This window comes from Lissotriton helveticus, chromosome 1_1, assembly GCF_964261635.1.
Source record: "Lissotriton helveticus chromosome 1_1, aLisHel1.1, whole genome shotgun sequence".
Lineage (NCBI taxonomy): Eukaryota > Metazoa > Chordata > Amphibia > Caudata > Salamandridae > Lissotriton > Lissotriton helveticus.
The window spans coordinates 972,170,686-972,191,641 of record NC_136057.1 but is presented as its reverse complement, the minus strand read 5'-3'; the positions used below and the strand labels follow the sequence as shown (position 1 = coordinate 972,191,641).

The 20,956-nt window shown below is 46.3% G+C and overlaps 1 protein-coding gene and 1 pseudogene across 4 annotated transcripts in view; both read left to right on the top strand.

The window, feature by feature from the left end:
- TASOR2 (transcription activation suppressor family member 2) overlaps positions 1–20,956 on the top strand; it is a 1,020,110-nt gene that overhangs the window by 100,766 nt on the left and 898,388 nt on the right. The window lies entirely within an intron of this gene.
- LOC144771557 (cilia- and flagella-associated protein 410 pseudogene) lies at positions 5,122–6,166 on the top strand (annotated as a pseudogene).

Below are 20,956 nucleotides of genomic sequence, written 5' to 3'. Positions count from 1 at the left end.
GATGAGAAACCGCTACAAAATCTATGCACAGCATAGTGAATCCAGAAAGATTCACGCTGCAAAACGAATAGTTTTCTTACCTGTCGGTGTAGTTTTGCAGCTTGAAGATCTTTCTGGATTCACTAGCGAACCCACCTCCGCCAGAAAGATGAGGGTGGAGAGAGAAGAGGTGGTTAACAAAAAGAAAGGACTTTAAAAGTACAAAGCGGTAAAAATATCAACTAAATAGAACATTGCCATTACTTCGGAAACGAAAGAAACACGGAAAAAAAGAACCCGAAGATGGCGCCCTAGAGTGGGAGCTTCCGCTGGAAGCATGCCGACGTCACCGGAAATACACCCAAGGGGGTGTGACGCCGACGCCCACCTGGGCTACGAAAAAAAACAAAAAAAACAAAGAAAAGACTACGAATCCGGACCCAACCACAAGACCGCGGAATAATGCACAGCATAGTGAATCCAGAAAGATCTTCAAGCTGCAAAACTACACCGACAGGTAAGAAAACTATTCGTTTTCCCTCCTCTCTGGTGCGAAGGAAGAAAACACAAGTCCACCTGCTCGCTTCCTGTTGCGGGGGCTGCTGTAGAGTGCCATAATCTTTCTAATAAAATCATCACCCAGATTTTTCAACAACCTTGCAGCTGATGTACACATACAATATTCAACATTGGCAGCAATCAACAGAGCATTCAATAATAGATGGGCTAGCTTGGTACAGGACTTTACTGTTCACAGTGGCAAATTGGAATTCTTCTCTCCATCCATTAGCACTCATTTTCCCCATCGGACTCACACTTACTAATATCAAATTCACTCGGGTCTCTCCTATCTTGGTTGGCTTTCAAAAATACCTCAAACGTTTACCTCAATTCCCTGAGGTTATCTACCAATTTCTCGTCACTTAGGCTCAATTTCATATGGACTTCTTCAGCTAGTGATCACTCACTCACATCGCGGTGCCATGTATCTACTGTGGGGGCGCTATGCCCCATCCTTATTGTATTTTTTTTATTTATTTTGCTAACACCAAAAGTAGCTGCATTAATTTGTAGGCCGTTTTGCACCCTTTAGGTTTTCTAACGTGGACAAGTAAACCGTGTTGCAGTGAACATTTGATTGGGAATCTCATACCCCTCTGTACATCGTCCCTCACCTGGGTCCAAAATGAGTACAGGGCATCTTCAGGCTAAGTGTAGAAAATCTGCTCCTCACTCACCACATCGTGAGCAGTTATCTGTTCGGGAAGGGGGTAACACGATGAAGTGCGATGCAAAAAATTGTAATGCACCAACTTAAGGCATGCATTGGATCATACTGTATGTTTTAGTCCAATAATGGTGGTCCATGTTTGTCTTCCATGAGTGCTCCCAAGTCTGTGTCCCACGTCACCCATGGCCTTCGGGGTAAGAGCAGCCGCATCCTGTCTCATTGCTTTGTAAAGTAAGGAGATCAATCGATGTCTGGTGCCGGTGGTTAGTATTATGTTTAGGGTATAGGTCATCTGCGGAATAGGTGGGCCATGTCACTTTAAACACTTCCGCCAATCCTGTGTAGTGCAAGTAGTGTCCTTGTCCCAGCGCGAAATCCCCAGATGCCTTCCCATACATGATAAAAGTTTCACCAGGCCATCATTTCACAACCACCATCCCTCCATGCCTGGAATGACATGTGGGCCATCATTTGTTCCACTGGCGCCAATATCCATATGGGTAGTTCCAGTTTAAATGGTACGTGTTTCAGGACTGATTCAATTGCCAAATGCACGCAGTTTGGCGTACTATGTAGGGTACGTCAACCGTGACCCCAGTACCCTCCATCAGTGCAACAGGCAGTCTGTCGACCAGAATGCACCCCGCAAATAGTCTCTTCCCCCAGCTGTCTCTCTTGTCACACCACGGGGTTGTATGTTGTAGATGAGCTGCTTGATAATACAAGTGTAGTCTCTGCGCTTCCAGCCCCCTTCCTCATACCGTTGAGGCAGGGTGCTCAGAGCCAGCTTACTATGGTGACCTGCCCAGAGCAGAGATGTAAGCACTGAGTTCAGTTGTTTAAAAACAGTCTTGGGAATAGGGCATAAAGTATTCTGCAAAGCATTAGAACAGTGGGGGAGAACCACCATCTTGGACGCCGCCAGTCTGCCCATTAGCATTCCAAAAGGCCACTGTTCTCCACAATGCTGCGACTTCCCTCTCCACATTTAGGTAACCAACATGGGAGCGCTCTAAGGGTAATGTTGCCATGCTCGCCAGGGGGAAGATTGAGGATTTATGGCAATTAAGGCGCTGGCCAGAATAGTCCCCAAAATCCGCAACAGGTTAGGCAGTGCCACCCGGGGTGAAGCTATGTAGAATAGAGCATCATCTGCTTACAAGGATTTCATATGTGTGGCTCTCAGCTGAATTCCCCAATTACTTATTTCTTGACACACCCAAACCGCCAACGGCGCTATTGCCAGGGCAAATAACAGTGGCAGGAGTGGGCATTCCTGATGCGTTCCCCGTTCCAGTGTCCACACTCCCCAGCGACTCTGGCCCACACGAATCCTAGCGCATATAGAGCAATTTGACCCAGCTCTGAAGCTGTGGTCCCATACCCACCACTCTCCGCACCGTAAGTAACCCCAAGCCACCGTATCATAAGCCTTTTCCAGATCTATCGATACCAGGACCAGTTCCTCATGTCATAAGTTTCACTCTTTGTAATATGAGTTAACCGCTGCAGATTCATGCCAGTGTTACAGCCAGGAATAAACCTGCACTGGTCTTCGTGGACCAGGTGGTGCATATGTGGGGCAAAGCGAGTGGCCAACAGTTTACATAGCACTTAGATATCTGCATTAATCATCACCAAGATTACATTTTAGTAGTGTTTCTCGAAGAAATGGCCATGACACCCTTTCAGATGCCTTTTCGGCATCTGTTATCACAATTAACTTTTTCTAGCGTATGTCACTAGACGTACTTTTCTTCATGAATGACTAATTAAGCAGTGTAAGAAAGGTTCTAGTCTTTTAGATTGGATTTTGGTATATATCTTCACATCTAAATTTATTAACAAAATTGGCCTATAGTTTTTAGCCAGTGTTGGGTCCTTACCCTCTTTCAGGAGCACACGTATAGTGCTTCACTCATGAATCTAGAAGCTGTAGAAACGATTGAATAGATCTACAATTAGGGGTGAGAGGATGCGTATGATTTGTAGAAATTTTCAGTAAAACCATCTGGTTGAATATAAGCGTTTTGATAGCTGCAGTTATCTCTTCCGTACTAAATGCCGAATTGAGGGCCTTTTTATTCTCCTCAGAGATTTTAGGTAGCTGTATACCATCTAGGTAAGCCCTGCACATTTCGTTAGAGGCCCGGAAATTATCTTTATACGGTGACTTGTAGAAATCTCGAAAGAACTGTGGGATCTTCGGTGGGTTTATTTGCATCACATTGTCGAATCTTTGATCATGGTGAGGCCCTTTTGATTTTGTTTGCGTTTTAGATAGGACACAAGCATTTTCCCCGCTTAATTCTCATCACATAGTTTCAAGCCTTTATATTTATTAATCCAAACCCCTGCTTAATCACTCAGTATCCTGTTGTATTCGTACTTCCTATTTGTTAGTAGGTTGAGTATAGAGGCTCCCAGGATGGTCACATGACGTGACTATAGCATCTTGATTTCATGTTTCAAACCCTGATAATTTGCTACTGCAGGCTTTATTTAGATTGCCTTTAACTGTTGCCTCAAGTGCGTCCCAAAAAATGGCTGGGGAAACGTCTGCAGAGGTATTGTCACTAATGTAGTTAGGAATGTTTTTTTCTACAGTGTCCCTGTCAATTATCTTTGATGGATCCATCATTAAAACACCAAATCTTACAGATTGGTTTCTCATTAATACTGGTGAGAATTAGGGAAATACATGTGTGGCCGAGGATCAGCCTAGGTAGGATATCTGTTTGGTCAATGAGGTGCATGTGCGGGTTAGAGACAATGAGAGAATCGATTCTCGAGTACGACCTGTGTGGATTAGAGAAAAAAGTATCTTCTCTGGTATCAGGATATTGTAGTCTCCAAAAGTCTAATAGGTTGAATCTACAAGCATAATTTGAGAAGAAACATGTGGGACGTTGGTGGTGGAATGAGGATTTTGACTGCCTGTCTAAAGTTGCGCCTAGAGGGAGGTTGAAGTTGCTGCCCATTACAATCTGTTCATCACCCAGGATGTGACTCAGTGGTGCAGTTAAGGAATCCCAGAATTCTGCTTCATCTGTGTTTGGTCTATAGACAGTGAAAGGCTTGTCGTTTTTAGGTCGAGCTGACCTAGCTTTCAATGCGAAAGCATTGAAAGCTGTCAGCGAAGACAACTAATGTTGCCTGTATTTGGGAATGTGGACAAGAAATATGCACGAGCGCAGATTGCACCTCGTGGGCGCGCACGGCGCCGTGCCCATTAGCTCCAACACGCATGCGCATACCCAGAGACACACACACACACGAGCACCCATGCACGCACCCATACATATAGAGAACCCACCCCCGCCGTCGCATACACAGAAGCGCACACACACACGCTCCCCCTGCCCCCCCCAACCTCACCTCACCAGGTTCTTTTCTTGTGGGCTCCTTCTGCCCGGCTCCCAATGGATGGATGGGCGGGCGGGTGCGATGCGGCCAGGGGCTCCAGTGCTGCTACGGCGGGCGACGCGGCAAGGGACGGCCAGGGACTCCAGTGCCGTCCAACGCCTCTTGTACGCCATGAGACGCGGCTAAGAACACTCTGCGCCTGCGTGGAAGTGCGTGCGCCCGCCTGGACGTCACTTGTTTGGAACACTGCCTCCACCAATCTGTGTAGAAACTGCATTCCCTTGACTCCAACTACGTGCGTTTATGCTTGTTGTAACTATATCGAACACTCGCCTAGATCTAAATATAATTCTTGAGGCGTTAACTTGGAAAACTGTTATACTTGGAACTGCTGTAGAAATAAAAAAATCGAACTTTTCTTTTTTTAGTCCTTCTTTCATTTTTGAGTTAGATGTCATTGTGTTTAAATTTCCGTGACTTTGCCCCGGAAATGGAATACGGGCTAGCATGGCAACCTGCTTTTTGCGTTCCATAAACATGGCGGCCATTTAAAGAGGTTGTAAGCGCTGCGCTGCTCGATAACGTCTAGATATTAGTGAACGAGCACGAAGATGAAGCTAACCCGTAAGCTAGTGCTGTCACGGGCCAAGGCATGCGAGCTGGAGAGCGTGAGGAAACTGAACTGCTGGGGCAGCCGGTTAAGCGATATCTCAGTTTGCCGAGAGATGCCCAACATCGAGGTGATCACCCTCAGCGTCAACCAGATCGCCAGCCTGCAGCCCCTCAGCCAGTACCAGAACCTGGCCGAGCTCTATCTGCGAAAGAACAACATCCAGAGCCTGCGTGAGATCTGTCACCTGCAGGGGCTGCCCAGCCTGCGGGTGCTTTGGCTGGCGGAGAATCCCTGCTGCAGCCCGGACCCCCACCGATACCGGATGACGGTCCTGAGGACCCTGCAGAAGCTGGACAACTAGGCCGTGGGCGAGGATGAGCTGGCCCAGGCCAAGGAGGAAGGGGACCTCCTGCTGCCGCCTTCTGCCAGCGTGGGCAATGGTTGCCATCCGACGCCCGCGGTGCCACAGACACGGAGAGCGACCTGCTCAACTTCAGCATGGAGGAGACCAACAAGATCAGGGAGCAGCTGGGCATGAAGCCTCTTCCCCGGAACAAGTTCTCTTCTTTTGCGTCCCCAAAGCAGACCGGGAGTGGCACCTGGAAGAGAGAGGGGGATAACGTGGTTAGTGCCATCCTGCTGCTGCTGCAAGAGCTCGACAGAGACGGGCTGCAGGCCGTGCACCAGACAGCAGGGGACATGCTGCAGGTGCTGCAGCAGAATGAACTTCAGGGCGAAACGCAGGAGGAAGCCAGTGCCTGACAGGACGAGTAAGGCGGAGCTGGTTGGAATGTTATGTACTCCGTGCACTGACAGGAAACCGTGGCTGAAGGGCAGGTGGGGGAATGGCAAGAGGATCATTGTGCCTTACACTTTGGCATGGGCTGGATGTGGGCTGAAATCGGTGTCCTGCAGCGCACACCACTAACCAGGTGAAGAATGTAACTGGATGGACAGATGCATTAAATGGTGTTTCGAAAAACACTACGGAATATGTTTTACAGACTGCAGAACACCAAAAAAAGCAGAGATCCTGCCATTTCGAGCAGATCAGTCTCTGGCGAATATACATCTGAATTTGTCCAATACAAGCTGTCAAATTACGCATGTAGCCCGTTTTGGTGCACTTTGGTTCACCGAGTCCCATATATCCTAAGTATCTCAATGCAAACAAAAAGAAAATAGCTATAGACATTCCACCTGTGAGGATAAATGTGTTGATAAAACTCCAATCGTGCTTTATTCCATGAGGAAGATCGCTTGTGGTTTGGGTTAAACCTAACGGGTGTTTTTAGCAAAACAATAAGGTGATCGTTTGATGTAGAATTCACCGGAAGGCTTCGAATTACCAGTTAATGTTGTAAAACACTTATAGACCCTTGGTTCCAGACATAATTTGTGCATTATACACTGTTGTAAATACTTAATGAAATATGTAAAAATTAATGAACGTCGTGCAGCTCTTTTGTTTAGTCCGCAGCATTATTTTGTATTTTCGTTAGAATAAGCGGTCTTTAATTGAACACGTTTTCTGTGTAATAGCATTGATCTGCCACTATTTTAAGATCACGTCTCTCTTTACATGATGCTGCGCCAGATGTTGTCTTTCCTGTATTTCCGTCAATTCGTGGCGGTAGCAATGGCTTAATGTCTTATGCTGCTCCTGTAGCGTCCTTACTTGTTGCTTAGGTTACGGCTCTGGGACTGAAGGGTGAAATGCGCATGCATGCTTGTTAGTTCTACGGTGCTTTAAAGAAGCATTGGTCTTCGCTCTACTGTTCTGATAGGTAGCTGGTCATGATGGCAGACACGGAGTGCGGACCTGTGCGGGAGCAACACAGGTTCAACCGACGCGCTCTGGAAACATATCTGGGAGACCGACTACCAGGCTTCCCGTCCGGCACGCCGCACGTCCTGACTGTTGAGCAGTACAGGTAATTATTAGGACTCCGGGGCCACTGAGCACACCTGTGTAATATTCTAGGCTGCGCCTCGCACCTGTCGGAAAGTGCACTGAATAAGCTCTTGCATTCTTTGACAACTAGACATTACACGAATTGGCATACCCTTCAACCTCAAATTGCTACAATAGGGCAAGCGTTGTATAATATTTAGATATTCCGTAGAGTTCGTGTATCCCCCGCTATCTTCTGAAAATAAACGCCTCCTTGTCTGCAGCAGATCGAGGCAGCTGAGCTAATTTTCAGGCGGGGTTACTGAATGCTCAAATTCAGTTTAGGCTACAAATTATCGGAGACGTGTCTAATGCCTCCACAGTATAAGAAGCGACAGGCAAAAAGAAAGATTACAAAACTGAAACGTTTTTGAGTGTAGCTACCATGAGGCCTTGAAACAAAGTGAAATACAAGGAATGGAGCAGGGATTTAAGTGGGGGGGAGGGGGACTGACAAATTCATATAATCTTATCCAGCAATGGATAGAAACATAGCAACATATTGTAGGCAATACACATTTAAGGTAAAAGGGCAGGACAACCCCTCAGGAATTCAAACATGACCTTGAGGCCGAACATAGATTCATGATGAAAATGCTTTAATCTACCGAGGCACCACATCCTGCTTATGCAACATGCTTTCTTTAATGGAGTGTTAGTCTTAGAGAGCAAGTGTTGTAATGTAAATAGCACATGGTGACCTATACTTAACCCTTCTTGTCTGATTAACCAAAAGGAGAAATGGGTCCTGGAGGCCTATTGCTCAGAGGGTCTCGAATGAGGACAAGAGACAGCTAGAATGAGCCCACACAGGCCCTTATCAGACTGCTGTTTATTACTGAGATTAAAGAACAAATGTTTCGCTTTTAAATATGGTAAGCATACACTAAATTAAATTGACATATAAATTGTGTTCCCCTAGTAAAATGTCTTTTTTAAGTTCATCCTGATGTTTTCGACAAGTGGTGGTAAAGCATTATTTATTACATCTGACCAGCGCTCTGTGATTAACCCACCCTCCTTTGGCAACATTATCTCTTCTTGCTCGACTAGGAAACACGGGCAGAACTTCCTAAACATTTGAGTTCATGGGAAGTGGTGACCCCGTAATGTCAGTACTACCCTGCCAGCAATAACTCCCTTATAGCTGCCAATATTTCAGATTGCTGTGTGTGACACTTTCATAATTGCAGTGTAATTATAAAGTGACATTTCAACGACTATGAGTGACACCGAAGTGGAACAAAAAGACAGTGGCTGCTACCTGCCCAGCCACAGCGGCACCAGTGATCTCACCAGCTAACTTTGGGATTATTAACAAGGACCCAGGGGACAAGCACGTTTGTTGTCTCATTTAATAACAATAAAAACAAAACTGTTTCAGACCGCAAGGCTGGAGTGCGAATCCTGTTACTAACAAGGAAAATATGTCTAATAATTTAGTCCAAATGCAGTGCCACCTGGATCAACTTTCAGTTTCAACATTGGCACCCCCACTTGAAGCATGGGAAAGTCAAATGCATAATAAAAAGCGTTTTCTTAGTAACAGAGAAGAGCCGTCTTCGACAAGCAAACTAACAAGACTTTTTTTTTTTTTTTTTTTTTTTTTTTTTTTTTAAAGCGTAAGACTTTTATTACCTTGTTTGCACTCAGTTATACAAAACACGCCTACAACCTCAACAGGCCGGCTGCATACATAAAGAGCTCTTACGTAGCGCTGTTAGAAGAACACGGCCATTCAGCCGACATCCATTGGACCGGCGGCGTGGGTATAGTCGACCTGTACACTGTGGCACCTTGCAACATATAAATCAATGCATATTTGAATCACTTACATTTTACTCTCTTTTTGTTCCCCCTCAACCGGAACTTTACTAAATGTAACTGAAAAAAAAAAACGAAAACACAAACTGGTTAAACTAAAATCACTGCATCACAGCATTCTCCCCCCTCATCTTGTCGGTTAAAGTCACCATGTAGTAGTCTTAAATCGTCTTCACATCCCAGGGTACGATCTACATCAATCAGGCTCGCCTTGCTGCTGCGCCTGCAGGTAGTCCCTCAAATAAGTCCAGTAATCCCTGGGACGTGATTTCGCCGGCAAGTCCTCCTCGTAGGTCGTTAGAGTGTCCTTACAGTAAATTAAATCAACTAGCCAATCCTTCACCTTCGGCCCCCTTTTCCCGTTCCAGTGCATAGCTACTCTCCTTTTTGCCATTAACAGGGCTATTACGCAAAACTTTCGCTTCTTCGCTCTGAGACTTGGGACCAGGCCTAACAGGCAGGTTAATATCGTGCACTCAAGCGTTTCTCCCAGCATTATGTTGATCATTTTCACCACCTCTCTCCAGTATTCCCCCACCATCCCGCATCGCCAGGCTAGATGTAGGAAGTCCGCATTGTCCGCCCTGCATCTTGTACATTTCGAATCCTCCCTCAAACCATATCTATGGAGACGTTCTGGTGTGTAATACACCTGATGTATGTATTTAAAATGTATTATTCTAAGGTTTCCATTAGGGGTTAGCATACTAGTGAGTGAACAAGTCATTTCCCAGTCTTTTTCCGACAGCGTGTCGCCCAACATAGCGCTCCATTTACCTCTCATTCTTTCTGTGTTACCCCCTATGTCTTTCTGTAGGCTTACATATAGTCTAGATATCAGGTGTGTAGCCGTAGGAGCTTCCAGTATCAGTTGCAGTGTGTCCAGCGTTTTGGGTTCTTCCGGGTAAGTGGGAAAGTGGTCCCTCACTGCCCTCTGTAGTCTGTAGTAATTGAAACTAAATAGCAGTGTAGGATGTTGTATGTACCTTAGCTTGTCCAATGTTTGAAACATCCCCCCCTCGTATAAATCCCCCAGTGTGTCAATGCCAGCATGGCGCAGCAAGTCCATCCCTACCGGTTCCTGTGTCACCGACAGTGATGGATGATTCGCCAACGGGAGATTTGGAGCATATATCGGCGATTTGTCTGCTGCCCTGCTCATCAGCCTCCAAGCTTCTATTGTGGCGTTTACTGGATTTATGTCTCTTTCGTGTAGCCTCGGCCTCACGTGTGGTAGTATGTTAATTAATGGAATCGGATCAGCATCGCCTTTTTCCACCGCCACATGTGTTAGAAAAGGGACTTCGTGGAACCAATAATGTGCGAACTGTGCTTGAGCGCAGAGGTAATACAAGTACATGTCGGGGACCTTGAAACCTCCTCTCTCATATGGTAGTGTCATCGTTTTTAGCTCTATTCTAGCATGCTTTCCCGCCCAGAGCAAACTTAGTACTATTCTGTTTATGTTTCGGAACACCTCTGCCGGAGGTTTAATGGGAATGTTGGTGAACAGATATAGCAATTTGGGTAATAGTACCATTTTCACTATCGCTGCTCGGTCCGCTAAGGATAGCGGCAGTCTATTCCAACGTTTAATTTTGTCCTCCAATGACGTTAAGACTCTGCCGTAGTTGGTTCTAATTACTTGTTCCGGATCCCTATGGAACCACACCCCCAGATATTTAGTGGGTTCTTCCTGCCACTCTAATGGGTAATCCAGTTTGAAAGGGGAAGTGCTGTCTGTGAGCGCCAAGACCAACGACTTCGACCAGTTTATCTGCAGGCCAGAATGGTGTCCATATTTTATGTATTCTCGTATCAGTGGATTCAGATGCTGCTCCGGGTGTTTTACATAAATCACCATGTCATCTGCATATAATGATATGTGAATTGGGCGTGTCGGGAGTTGAATGGCCGAGCAGTGGTGGTGCTGTCTAATTTTACAGGCCAGCGGCTCCAACACCAAAGCAAACAGCATTGGGGATAACGGGCATCCCTGCCTTGTTCCTCGACATATGTCTATGGGTTCTGAAATATGCTTGTTAACCCGGATACGTGCTGTCAAATTAGTGTATAGCATAGCGATCCACTGTGTGAATATAGGCGGAAAGCCCATCCTCACCATAACTGTGTGTAAGAAAGTCCAGTTTATGGTATCAAACGCTTTGGCCGCGTCTAGAAGGACCGCCACTGCTTTCACCTCCGGCGCTAGATAATGTGCTAGTGCAAAGAGTGTGCGCGTATTGTGTGCTGTTGACCTATCCGGTATGAAACCAGATTGATCTGGTCTTACCAGTAGAGGCATTAGCGGCTTGAGCCTAGCAGCTAAGAGGCTTGCAATTATCTTCGTGTCAACGTTTATGAGCGATAAGGGGCGATAAGAGTCGCAGTTCTCCTTATCCTTTCCAGGCTTCAGTAAGGCTATCAACAGTGCTTCCCTCATAGATGCCGGCAGTTGTTGTGCCTCATGTGCCGCACCGTATAGGCGGACCAGATGTGGAGCCAGGAGGTCAGCAAAAGTTTTATAAAACTCCGTTGTGTAGCCATCAGGCCCTGGAGCCTTACCGTTCGGCAATAGCTTAATAGTGTCTAGCACGTCTTCTACCGTGACAGGTCTGGCCAAATACTCCCTGTGCCTGTCCGATAGCCATGCTATCTCTACATCCTCCATGTACGCCAGTATATCTACTTGGTCTTGAGAGGGTCGTGCCTCGTATAGTCGACCATACGTTGCCCTGAACTCGCCCAGTATGGTGTCGACGTCTCGAGTGATCGTTCCCTCCCGAGTCATGATCTCGGTTATATGCTGGGGTGGTCTACCTTTGCAAATTTTCTCTGCCAATGTCCTGCCTGGTCTTCCCCCTTCTCCATACATTCTCGCCGTCTTTCTCTTGGTTATGTAATTAAGTTCATCCATTGCAAATTGGTGATGTTCTTGTAGCAGCGTTTGTATATTTGCCAACAATGCGGTGTCTCTCGTCTGTGCATATTGCCGTTCTAGTGCCTGTATGGTCGTTTCCCGTTTGTGTAATTGCTGACGAATGTCTTTTAGAAGGCCTGTGGTAGTGCTAATACAGACTCCCCGCAGTGTAGCTTTAAATGCTTCCCACAGTAGGCAGGGGTCATCCGTCGTGGGGCAATTAAGCTCAAAGTACTCCACTATTGCTTTGTGAAGGGTGTCAGTGTAGACTGAGTCTCGCAAAGCACTAGCATTGAAGCGCCATGTGAAGGGTGGGGGCACATAGTGCGGGATTTGAAGCGCCAGAAGCACCGGGCAATGGTCCGATAGTGTTCGTGGTAAGTGTTTGATGGAAATGGTCCAGCTAATCACTTCTTTGGTGCTCAACCAGTAGTCCAGTCTGGACCAACTGTTGTGTGACGCAGTGATGTGTGTTGCAGCCATCTCCCCTGGGTTGTGTACCCTCCATATATCTTCCATTGTCAAATCAGCGAGGGCGTCTCTCAGTGTCATCCTTGCACGTGTATGTGGTTCTGGTGTGGGGTGCGACCTGTCTAATCCATCCTGCAGTGCGATATTAAAATCTCCACCCCACAGTATGTGGTCGGTTTGAAGCTGGGATATATCATGCCATAAATTCGCAAAAAAAAAGCGGGTCGTCCGTGTTAGGGCCATATGTGTTCACCAGCGCAATCTTTTGCTGTCTCACCCTACCAATGACAATTACACTACGCCCTTCTGTGTCTCTATGTACTGCAGTTATCTCAAAATGCACTCCCTTTTTTATTAGTATACTGACACCACGAGAGTATGTGGAATAATTGGAGCTGGTTACCGACTCCGCCCATTTAGTTCCCAGAGTGGAATCGGCGGAAGAGGCCAGATGGGTCTCCTGAAGAAACGCTATGTCCACATGCAATCTGTCAAAGTAGGCAAATATTTGACGTATTTTTTTAGGATTCCCCAGGCCTCTAACATTCCACGTGATGCATTTTAACGCTGTTAGCCTGTCCATTTTAGAGAGGTGTGCAGACAGCTCGGTGGATTGTGTGATAAAAATATTGCCCTTTGTGTGACTCTCTGAAACAGTGTCAGGGTGGACATGTGTGCGCAATGGTGTACATTCGTCAATGTAACTACAAAGGTCGCAATGCTTCTCAGATACAGTGATATAGTTGTAACTTCCCCCAAGCCCCCCCTCCGCCCCCCACCCACTTCAGCCCCCAAACTCTGCCAAAGCCATCCCCAGTCTAGAACATAACAGTCAAAATAACCATAGTTGGGGTGCACCCACTCGGGGGTGTCACCAGTGGCACACTTCTCCATCCACATAGTGGATGTGGACTGATGCATTTCAAACATTCTTCAATTTCTGTTCATGTATCCCGCACTCCCTCCACCCTCCTCCCGCGTCCTTCCAGCCAACAAAATATTAATCTTTCTACTATCGCACATCCCGGCCATAGTATGTCTGTTCGGGGCCAGTTGCGGAAGACATCGCAGTCTCTTCCTACCCTCTTACCCACTATTGTCCGTGCGGACCCCGTGGTTACTCACTGTGCAATTCGCCTGGAAGGTGTTAGCGCCCACAACTCGTATTGTCATTTACCAACTCATGTCACGTGTCAGGTGTAGTTCAGCTCCCAAAATGTCCGTGACGTAACACAGATTATTGTACACCTGAGAGTTCCGTGGTCCAACATTCATGCCACCACCCTATGCATAGACTTCCATAGTAGTGTTCCAGTACGTCGACTTATTGCTCATTCGTCCACGTCTCCGTGGTCCTCACGGTCCTGTTGAGCACGCCGCCGTCCCAGTTTCTTGACATAGTCATGTGCTGCCTGGACTGTTAGGAGGATTATAGGTTTACCCGCATTCATTATCTTGAGCCTCGCTGGATATAACATGGCATATTCCACACCCATATCTCGCAGCTTCTTCTTTATTGGCGCGAATTCCTTCCTTGCTAGCTGAACTGCCATGGTGTGATCCGGGTAAAATTGTAGTGTGTTGCCTTGATGAGTTACCGTTCCTTTTTCCCTGGCGAGACGAAGAACAGTGTCTCTGTCCCTGTAATTCAACAGTCGGGCTATTATCACTCGAGGTGGCGCGCCTGGTTTTGGAGCGGGCGCCAAAGACCTGTGTGCTCGCTCCACTAGAAAGACCGGTGATAAGTGTTCCTCGCCAAACAGTTCCTTGAGCAACTTTTCCACGTAGTTCTCCAATCTGCCCGTGTTTGTGGATTCCGGCAGGCCGGCTATCCTGACGTTGTTGCGCCTGGACCTAGCTTCTTGATCCTCAACCTTGGCGCGCAGCGTTTCTAGTGTTTTGCTCATATCGCCACATGCCTTAGTCGTGGTCGTAGACTCATCCTCCACCCGTGATAGTCTTTGCTCTGCTTCACCCAGCCTCTCTCCATGCTTATCCAGTTTTGCAGCCATGTTGTCCACTCTCAATACCACAGTGTCTAATTTATCGTTCATTGCAGACAGACTTTGTTGAATAGCACGCAAGACCTTCTCCATACCTGTTTCGTCGCACGCCTCATTGTCTCCCTCAACGTCAGATGTTCTTGTGGCGTTCTGTTGATGCTTCTTTGCCTCGAATTGGAGTTTGGTTTGTTGTTTTTCTGGCTTACCCATGGTGGTATAGCGTGATGTGCCGTTTCGCCGCGTTTTCTCCTTGGCGGGACTGTCTGGAGCAGTTGGCGATGTATGTGGTGGGCTGCCCTTCAGCGTTCCCGTCTTCCTGCGAGCGCCAGTGCAATGCATCGGCTTCACTGAGGGTTTGTGTGGTGGTGCGGTGATTCCGGCTGAAAAACCGCGAAGAGCTCCGCTGTGCACACGTGGTTCTCAATTAGCACACTTCATGTTAGGGGTTGGCCGCCAGCGCTTGTTCGCTCCCACCGCTACAGTGTTAGGGTCTGGTGTGCAAACTCGATCTGTTGTAGGCAGCGGGTGTAGTAGGCGGCCCACTCTTTAATAGTTAGGCATATTGCAGGCAACCAGCTATAAATTCTCCGCCACCGTGGGGGCCGGCGCAGCGCTCGCAACCACGTAACAGCAGCAGCGTGGTCCGTGTGGCTAATCTGCTAGTGTATTCATTTGACCTGTGCAGACATTTCCCCTCCAATTCTGTCGCTGTGTCACCCTACCTCCGTAGCAGCAGATCGCGGCTGGGTGCACCGGTGTGATCGCTCTCTTCCAGGGCGGCCCCCGTGTGCTTACTCACACGTTCTTCGGCGACTGCGTTCCACTGCGGCCGCCATCTTGTGCGTCTTGGAACGCATAACTTGCTATCCGTGTGTAGGTGTTCTTGGCCCCTTGTTTCTGCAGTCCACCGCTGTGCGATTCCGGTCACCGCTCGTCGGTCCAGTTGTCTTGCTGTGAGTCGGTGTCCGACGTCCGTTAGAGCCATGTGCAGCGCCTGTAGCTGTCCGTGTCAGCCTTCGGTGTCCGCCATCTTGCGGCAGTGTAGCCCGCTGCACAGTTTTTCGCGGATATCTTCTCCGATGCAATGTTTTGGTCCGTTTCAACTTCACCCGTTGTTAGGCATTACCTTCCGATCCCCTTCTATGCCGTTTTCGGTGGTATAGCGGAGCTCTCACGGGAGTTTATTGCTGTCCATGCATCAGTCCGGCGGAGCTGACTCACAAGTCAACCATCCCGCCGTGCGCCCTCTAGCGCCCCGGGGCAACAAGACTTTTTTTCTTAGAAAATATAATTCCAATTTGATTTTGCTCCTGAAAATCTGGGCTCAGAAAAGGCCTGGATGACTCGGGCCTCTATCACTTAAATACAACACATATTGCATTACAAATGCTATAGGTGTCACATTTGCAAAAGTTAAAACTATTGGCATTGTAAATGAAAAAGCTATTCATTTCGCTATTTTCAAAACCAACACATAAAGAAAAAAATTGTCATTTACAATACCAATAGCTCAAACTTTCCTAATGCGAGACCTATTGCATTGCAAATGCTTGTTTTAAAGTTTAGTGAGTATCTCCTTCTTGCCAAGTATATCTCACGGGAATCTATATTCAGGCCCGATTGTGGGTAAATCAAGGGCACCACTGCATTCTTATTTGATTCAGGGGAATACAGAACTCCACTTATCCAATTGTTCCCGAAGAAAAACTACTTCCTTAGGTCCAGTCTTAGATTCTTGTAATAAGACTATATATGGATAGTTCTCCATTTATTCATGTTTGACCGAGTGATTAAGTCACTTAACATTCAGTGAGATCACCTGCAGATTTTCTGAGGAAGAACCAGCTTTAATGTAGGAATGCATGTATGGTCTGGTGATACATGAGCATTTGATCAACAGAGGCTGCAGGATGCCTTCCGGCGGGTGAAAGGCTGCACACGTCTGGTGGACCCAGTACCTGTGTAATTGTACTCCTTCGATATAAATGGGCTAATATATTGCACATGAGGCTCTGTGTAGGAACACTCTGCAGCCAGTAAATAGGCAAAGTGAGACCAAAAGGTTGGCTTGCCGTGTCAGAGAACTTGTATAAGGATGAAAAAGCAAAATTTAATACAATGTAAGCACTAAAAAAGTAACCATCCAAAAGACCCTCCATCATCCCAATAATTCCCTCCCAGCTATCTTTTCCCTAACACTGAATACGAGAGAGAGGCGAGAGCCGGGCGACATCCCAGCGGTCACGGAGGTAATGTAATAGATCTAATACAGTGTAGATACGGTCCTAATGATCTAAAGAACAATAGGCGTAGTGACGCACATTACAGGTGGCTAAACATCTGAACACAATTTCTGAATTATCAGTATTTTTTATTAACTTGTTACTGTCACTCTACCTGGACATTTAGAGATGCATACACATTATTGATGTATATGGCCATTGAAGGAACGTTTTTCATATCTTGTGTATTTCTATTCCCCTCTGTTCCTTGGCCACAAATTATTCATTCGAGGGGGTCCCATTATACATGTTGTAAACATCTGTCAGAACATACATGAGCTTTCTGTAATGCATATCTAACTTGGTAGTGATACGGAGGGTATGTATGTCCGGTAACTAGGTGACTTAATATAAGGAGTCAACATGGGCAGGTAGCAAAGTAACAAGTATAAGACAGTCCATATCGTCACAAATCTAGAGCAGGAAGATATACTGACCAGTACAGACCACATGCATAGCCCGCCCTCTCTGATTCCCCGATTTATTTAGTAGCACTTGAACACTAATCAGGACATCAGAACAGCATTAAAGGTAACATGTACACTTATGTGGCACGAAGGAAAACACAGGTATATAACATATGGTTGTCAATAAGATCACAGATAGTGATTGACTTCTGTTGTCAAAGCTCAACTTTCCCTTTTGTTAGCGGTAGTGTCCTGGGTCTCCATGTTGAGACCATCTCTTTCTTCCATGAAAGCCTACAAGTCTTTATGATGAGGCTCCCAGCTTTATGGTTTTTAGCATTTCCATCTGTATTTATCCATACTTATTTTTTCCAACTTTATCTGTATTTATCCATATTTATTGTTTGTTTTACAGATAAACGAAGTTGTAAAACTGTACATTTCCATATTTATTTAACTGATAGACGTGCACTCATACTTTGATGGTATGTTATGTTTTAGCTATTTAAGTTGCCAAATATAACATAACAATACACCCACTGGTAAATATTAGCATTATACCTCAAATGTATGTTGACACATGGCATTATTTAATAAAATTGCGTCCGATTTTTTCATTTCCCATGCTGTTCGTCTGCTCAGCTGTTGGGCTGCAATTCATGAAAGACAGCAGAGAGTCCCCCACTTGGATGCTAATGACAAGGGTAACTCGTCATGGAGTGCCCATTCATTTAAATGGAAATTACATACCATCGTTGGAAATGGCTTAGCATCCAAGTGGTTAAAAGAAGCCCAATTTTCTGTATTTATCCACTTTTAAAAATAAATGCAGACAGAAAATGCATTGTTTTCTGTCTGTATTTATCTGTAGAAATCTGTAAAAACTTAGAACCGGGAGCCTTATTTATGATCAACAAAAATATGATGTTTCTCATCAGCATGCACTCTACATTTTAGTTCCTGAGACTAGGTCGAAGTGCCAGAAAACCTTTCCTGGGATCCTCAGTTATTTTTGAGTAGTCCTGCAAGATGTATATTTTATGGCCATTTCAAGATAAGCTCTAAATATTGATACCAGAAAGCCTACATATAATCTGTCTTGTGTTAGATTTGTTTGATGGTTTAAATTATGGGACTTTTGTGCCCTCTCTAGTTCAAAATCTTTATTGAATGACATGCCAGTTGCTTGCGACAATCAGAAAGGAAATACAAGAATTCACTGACTCCTCCGTCCCTTCAGGGATGCTGAAAACCTGTATGTTTCTATATTTTTCATCTTCGGTTTCTGTCTTCCAATTCAGCCAGGTCCCTGTGGAGGAATTTGGCGGTTGATTGTAATGTCACAGGTCTTTGTTTGATTTTTGCGGCCATGTCCTCAACTGTGCTTACTAATTCTCTGCTTCGGCCATTTTGTTTTTAATGGAAGGAATGTCTGATCTTATGGCGCACAGTTCCAGCTGCATCATATCCGTGTTGGACTTTGTTGGTTTAGCAAGGTCTTGTACTTCAGCTGGTTTAATCCCTTCGGCGCTCATGACGAGCCCAGCTCGTCATGAGCGTAACGTGCCCTACGCGGATGACGAGCTGGGCTCGTCATGTAACGCGGGGTTTTTAAAATCGCAGCGCGCAGCGGGAAAACCGCTAGCGCGCATGCGGTTAAAATCATGTCCATAGGACTGTTTACGTTAGTTTTCTGCTTGATTTGAGAGTCTGGGGACGATGGTTCGAACTTGGAGCATTTAAGGCTCATTCTAGTGTCTTTTTCCGCCATGGTCAGATCTCCGGAGATATATTTAAAAGCTTTCTCTGGCCTTGGGAAGGGTAGAGCTCTGGACCGTGACCATAGATCTGTTATAGTTGGTTTAGCAGGTATTTGAAGACAATTGTAGATGGTGTCACCGATAATAATGCCTTCCCAATGGGAGCTTACAGGTATGTGGAATTCCTGTAGCCCAACGTCCAGGAACTATTGTTTGGGGTCAAGGACTACAAGTTTTCATGCGCATTTTGTCCTTGGGACAAGTGGGCCCAATCCCCTAAAGCACAACCCCTTTGATTTCCAGTTTACAATACCACATTATGGATCAGAGAAGAGCATTGTCTGCAGTTAAGGTAATATTTGTGTCATGTGTTAATGTTGTTCAAACTTGTATTTATGGTTCATTTATTGCAAAGCCTTTCTTATTAGGGTGAGCGCTCCAAGTAAATATTGTAAGCTCGGACTCCACTACTGACAGTGGTTCCGGTGTAAAAATATGTACACACGTTTTCAAAGCTTAGCAATATGAGACTAGGTATAATTCTCCCAGAATACTCTCTGATTAGATGCAAATATTTGCAGAAGCTTGAAAGCAAGATTGATTATTCTTTGCTTTCAAAATAAAATGATACCAAAACAATGCAAGTAGGAAAAAAAACATTTAGCTAAACTACTGTAAACTTTTAGGTATCATTTCTTTGCGTCATCATTTAGTCAAATGTCTTGATGTATGCTAGTATTTCCCAAAAATATTCATAATGTAAAATCAGTGTAAAGATTTTTAATAAGATTATTGTAAACCGAAAACTAAACAAGCACGGGCAAAGCCAATAGGTCTGAAATTGGTGGTCAGCCTTTTGGTTTAGCCACTGTGTGTCTTGTTTTTGCATGGTTTTTCTAACACCTTATTGGTGTGGGAGCTGCCGGGTCCTCACCATTATAACATACATTGTTAAAAGCAAAAATTGTTGTCAGTGATGTCACTGACCATGTCATGAATGATGTAATATGTGACATCATCAGCAGTGGATTGCGGGTGCGAGAAATATAGTTAGTAGATCTAACTATATAGGAGCAATTTCAATGGTTTTGTATGAGTGAAATGTCCAGCGAACTATAACACCCCTAAAACTTATAGTTTATTGAGTATATTTCAAAGGTTTTTTTATTGCTAATTCCTAACTATATAAGGCCTGAAACCTATGGTTTTTTCAGTGAATTTGCAAGGTTTTTTTAATACAAATTCCTAACTATATAAGGCCTGCTTGTCCAATTGCGTGATCTATCCAGAGCAAAGAACCCTGTGAACTGCACTGACCTCTTCTGCCTTGCTCCCTGGTAACTGCACAGACTGTTCGCCGGACCCGCTCCGCGGGTCCCGCTTCATTGGAGAAGCCATCAGGGGCTGCGGCGGCTCAACGGGGCTGCGAGCTTGGCGGCAGGGACTCCATTGACCAGGAGTCCCTGCGAGGCCGACTGGTGACACCTGGCCCGCTCTCCCCGGAAGCTACGCCTACAGCGCACCGGACCTCTGAAAACCAGCTTCTCTCTGCCCAACAGGTGGGACCCGCTTGTCCAATTGCGTGATCTATCCAGAGCAAAGAACCCTGTGAACTGCACTGACCTCTTCTGCCTTGCTCCCTGGTAACTGCACAGACTGTTCGCCGGACCCGCTCCGCGGGTCCCGCTTCATTGGAGAAGCCATCAGGGGCTGCGGCGGCTCAACGGGGCTGCGAGCTTGGCGGCAGGGACTCCATTGACCAGGAGTCCCTGCGAGGCCGACTGGTGACACCTGGCCCGCTCTCCCCGGAAGCTACGCCTACAGCGCACCGGACCTCTGAAAACCAGCTTCTCTCTGCCCAACAGGTGGGACCCGCTTGTCCAATTGCGTGATCTATCCAGAGCAAAGAACCCTGTGAACTGCACTGACCTCTTCTGCCTTGCTCCCTGGTAACTGCACAGACTGTTCGCCGGACCCGCTCCGCGGGTCCCGCTTCATTGGAGAAGCCATCAGGGGCTGCGGCGGCTCAACGGGGCTGCGAGCGTGACGGCAGAGACTCCATTGACCAGGAGTCCCTGCGAGGCCAACTGGTGACACCTGGCCCGCTCTCCCCGGAAGCCACGCCTACAGCGCACCGGACCTCTGA